Source organism: Penaeus japonicus, unplaced genomic scaffold, assembly GCF_977035675.1.
Source record: "Penaeus japonicus unplaced genomic scaffold, GWHDUDI00000001_assembly GWHDUDI00000014, whole genome shotgun sequence".
In the NCBI taxonomy this organism is placed as follows: Eukaryota; Metazoa; Arthropoda; class Malacostraca; order Decapoda; family Penaeidae; genus Penaeus; species Penaeus japonicus.
Window position 1 is genome coordinate 11,284,842 of NW_028234416.1, and position 5,000 is coordinate 11,289,841.

General features: G+C 38.6%; 1 protein-coding gene across 4 annotated transcripts in view; it reads right to left on the reverse strand.

Moving 5' to 3' along the window:
- LOC122246970 (venom dipeptidyl peptidase 4) overlaps nt 1–5,000 on the reverse strand; it is a 119,217-nt gene that overhangs the window by 35,623 nt on the left and 78,594 nt on the right. Inside the window, exon 1 of one of the 4 annotated variants that reach the window (XM_086543913.1) lies at nt 374–457. The exons of the other annotated variants lie outside the window; for them this stretch is intronic. The gene's annotated coding sequence lies outside the window, so the exon portion shown is untranslated. Of the gene's footprint in view, nt 1–373; nt 458–5,000 lie in introns of those variants that run through there. 4 annotated transcript variants of the gene reach the window in all.

A 5,000-nucleotide genomic window follows, 5' to 3' on the forward strand; every position in this document is an offset into this window, starting at 1 on the left:
CGTCTATTTTGCTTTGATTCTCCACTTGTAATTGGCTCATGCTTTCCCCTCTTTAAGTCGTATGGGAGGTGTTATCTGTGTGTTACGAATATGCATCTTGCTTGATCCATGGACGACCTTTTAGGAGTCAAAGATTCCTTTCTTTACGGTAATTACAAAAAAAAATTGTCTGGAAACAAAACAAAAGCTGTAGCGAATCTACGAACGGGGAATTAACGCAGGGAAATGCATTAACTTTTCTAACATAGTGAAGGCTGGCGTTTTTGCGCTGCGTTAAGCATGGTCACTTCAACCTAATCCTTTAGAAGTCCATCCCAGGACCGTTGCAGACGATTAGAGAAAGTTGGTGTTGTCATGTCGTGCAACAACTCACCTGGCCAGTTTCTATCCCATTCTGTAGGCCGAATAACCTCTCATCCCGTTAAGTACTCTCTGCATTCTGTTCTCTCAACTCACCTGCAAACAAAGAAGGAGGGTCGATTAGATAAGAAATATAATAATGTACCAATTAAAATGTATAAATTTTAAAGTAATATATATATATATATATATATATATATATATATATATATATATATATATACTTTTTAGATTGTTGATCGCTTTAAATAAAAAAATGAAATACCATAAAAATACGAGGAAGGAAAGGAAAGAAAAGAAGAAGAAATACATATATCAAATGAGAAGTGGACAAACTTTCATTTTAACTTAACGACTAGAAAGTCAAAAGGTCCCATATTCCGTCCTGATGGTCACATATTAGAGAAAAACAATGAAAAAATAAGGACCTTTTGAAGCCAGTGGCAACAGGGAACTTAGCGTCTCCAGGTTATTCATATACATATATATATATATATATATATATATATATATATATATATATATATATATATATATATATGTATATATATGTATGTATGTATGTATGTATGCATATGTATATGTATATGACATGTATATATATATATATATATATATATATATATATATATATATATATATATATATATATATATAAACCTATCGACTGTGATTCCTGTTGCGTCCAAGGTCAGACTGCTGTGTAAAAACAAAAACACAAAACTATGCATGGTTCTGCGCTGTGAGACCACCTGAGTAATGCGAGTTTACTCATAACAAATACAAAGAATATGGCTGACCTTAAGCATTCCCTGAATATTACTAGGCAAGAACACCGTTATATGACCTGTTTTTCCCCGAAGGGAAAAAAAACCGTAATGACCACCATGACAAAACGCTTTTCATAGTCACCGGAAATATGTTGTTATCACTATGTTGTCGAAACACGTGAAGAAAACACTTTGATTAGCGCGTACGGGAGAAATGACGGAGAAAGCAAAGAGAAAGAGAGGGGGATGATTGCAGGGGGGAAAAAAACATTGTAGGGGAAAATGACTTGGGGGAGGAAATAATCACCGACGGACTGGAACAAGTTTGAGATATTTTAGGGGAGAAAATAGACATATACGAAGAGAAAAGGAGGGGAACGAGCCAGAAAAGTATGGTTAAAAAAAAAAAACATACAGAGGCGTTTGGCCGCTTTAGTCAGGTTTCTTGCGTGTGGGGCGAGAAGGAGGGGGAGGGGAGGGGGGCTGGTGGTACCCCTGCCAGGCGTTGGAGCAAGTGAAAGTTGCACTCTCACTGGACGTGCCCAACATCTCCGAGGCAGCTTCAGGTCTGTTTCTCGAATGTGTAGTGTAGAACGGTTAATAATTGTTACCGTAGAGACTTTTGTTACTGCACTCCGGATTTTACGAATACCATGTTGGACAGTTACGCAAAGTTAAAGATGGCAACAGTGAGTTTTAGTGAATTTTATTTTATAAAAAAACAAACAATAGCATATAACTCACAGGACAAAGGCGCACTCTGCATTCTTGGCTGTACCATCGCATGGAGCAGATTACTACGAAGGCTACAGAATGATCTTGGCTTCATACTGATGCTTAATACATGCAGTGCAGCCATGGTCACTGTACTTTAAACACAACTCTATAACCGGAAAATAAAGCTTAAATGTATATCAAGAACACATTTAGTTTGGCACGAGTTTACATCTCAAAATGATAGATCTACATAGGTTATCTTCTCAACAAGTCCCTGCACATGTTTAAATCGCATCGCACATATATCAAATCAGCAACAAAGCTGTAATTAGAATGAGTGCCGACAAGAATTTCGATAAAGTATGTAACGTACATTTTCCAGATTTCCAGATTTCCAGATTTCCAAAGAGTAATTCCGTTTCTCTCCAAGACGCACCGACAGTGACGTAAGAGCCATGGCCGAGGTTCTGACAACACGTCTGAGTGCCGATAATAAAGAAAATTTGGCAATTCAAGCTTTATCGGCCATCACGATGTGCTCATTGGCCGATTAGTTATGTCCACGTTCAAGATTAGATATGGACAGGCGATTGTGTTCTGCATGTCGTGAAGGAAAGATTTTTATTCCGAGAACCCGGGTGTGGCTCACAGGCGTTTGGCTCGGCGCGTCCAACTTTCACGGCTTGCTTTGCTCTCTCTGGCTCCCGCTGGACTTTTTTTCTTCTTCTTCTGGTTTCTCTAAGCTGAGCTTTATCTGGATGTTGCTTTAGCTTGCTTTCGTTTCTCTGTCTTGTATGTATTATGGGTTTAGCCTTCTTTCTATTTCATGTTTGGGTATTTCTCTATTTCTCTCTCTCTTTCTTTCTCCTCTCTCTCTCTCTCTCTCTCTCTCTCTCTCTCTCTCTCTCTCTCTCTCTCTCTCTCTCTCTCTCTCTCTCTCTCTCTCTCTCTCCCTTTCCCCCCTCTCTTTCCCACGCTCTCTGATAAAAGGCTACATCAATAGTGTCACATATCCGTGTCACCATCGTCTCAGTGCGAGTCGCGAGTCTCTCTTAGACAATCTAGAGGTACGTCGAGGTGACACGGCGCGTTCGAGAGCGCCAACCATGAGTGACACAACGCACATGTCATATGACTCATGACTCCTACCTCTTGGAAGAACCTCTTCTTTATCTCCGTCTCTGATGGAGTTCGATCCCCTAAAACCCCTTAGCGGATCGCACCAAGGGATTTCGAATCGAATTCCATACCGCGCACCCTGCTCGATGTCAGCGTTGATAAGAATCGCACAAAAGTATCGTTACATCTCGGTCCAGCTGCCATGTTCCCACGCGGATTGATATTGCCGCGTCTTGCATGACTACGAGAAAATTCCTGGCTGTCGCGCGTGTGTGTGTTGGGCAACGGCAAAGAATCACTGTACTTGAATATCTTCAGGGAATTTGTTCTATGTTCTCGTTTACACAGTAACAAGAATGGGCAATTTTGCGTGTATTTTCCCCGCGGTTATTACCAATTATGACTAATGTCCTTGACGCGAAAATGATCTTTTTCTGGCGAGCGTATCCGCCGTTTCCTCACGTTTTGTTACGGCCCTTCGAGACAGTACAGTCGTAAAACGTCTGAGAATGTATATGTGATTGTATATAACACGCGTACTAAGAGGGAAAGGGGGGGGAGGGGGGAGACAGCGAGAGAGAGAGAAAGAGAGAGAGAGAGAGAGAGAGAGAGAGAGAGAGAGAGAGAGAGAGAGAGAGAGAGAGAGAGAGAGAGAGAGAGAGAGGAAGTGTGTGTATGTACATATATTATATATATTATATGTTATTTAATATAATATATATTATATAACAGGTTACATATATATATATATATATATATATATATATATATATATTATATATATATATATATATATATATAATTATATTATATATATATATATATATATATATATATATATATATATATATATATATATATATATATATATTATATATATATATATATATATATATATATATTATATATATATATATATAATATATATATATATATATATATATATAATATATTATATATATATATATATTTTATATATATTATATTATATTTAATATAATATATATTATATAAAAGGTTATATATATATATATATATATATATATATATATATATATATATATATATATATATATATAAGTATGTATATATATATATATATATATATATAATATATTATATATAATTTATATATATATATATATATATATATATAGAGAGAGAGAGAGAGAGAGAGAGAGAGAGAGAGAGAGAGAGAGAGAGAGAGAGAGAGAGAGAAACAGAGAAACAGAAACAAAGACAGAGGCTGGATATGCAATAACGCAACCTCTTGCGGAGGTCGCTCTCTTCCGGCGATTGTCAACCCCGACAGTTTCTTTGGGTGCTGTGTCTCCACCTCTTCTTCGAGGGCGTAAGGGCGTGAGGGTGAGAGTGAGGGTGAGGCTTGCGCGCTAACTGGGTCACCCGTTTTTTATTTTAATCGATTTTTGCGATCTGATGAATGACCGACGGAATTCGGGTCGTATATGTAGGTTATGTTATCGTAATTACGTATGTGGCTATGTTGGGCGAGACGGATGGCGGTGATCTGTCTTGGCATTTTCATGGCCTTCTTTTCATGAAAGTTTCATCTTTTTTTCGTTTCCTTCTTATTATTCTTATCCTTTATGTTATCTATTTTTAATCTATCTTTTTCTTCCAGTTCAACTTCTTCAATACACGCCCCCCCCCCCACCCCCACCCCGCTCCTCTCCTCTTACGGGTCCTCATTCTAATTTTACTTCTTCTTCTCCTTATTTTCCTTCTAAGCTTTTATCTTGTCCTTCTTCTCCTCCTTCTCTATCTCTCTCTCCTCCTCCTCTTCCTCCCGTTACTCCTCCTCCTCCTCCCTCTCCTTCTTCTCCTTTTCCTCCTCCTCCTCCCCCCTCTTCTCCTCCTTCTCCTCCTCCTTCTTCTCCTTCTCCTTCTCCTTCTCCTCCTCCTCCTCCTCCTCCTCCTCCTACTCCTCCTCTTCCTCCCATTACTCCTCCTCCTCCTCCTCCTCCCTCTTCTCCTCCTCCTCCTCCCTCTCCATCTCCCCATCCCTCCATCCCC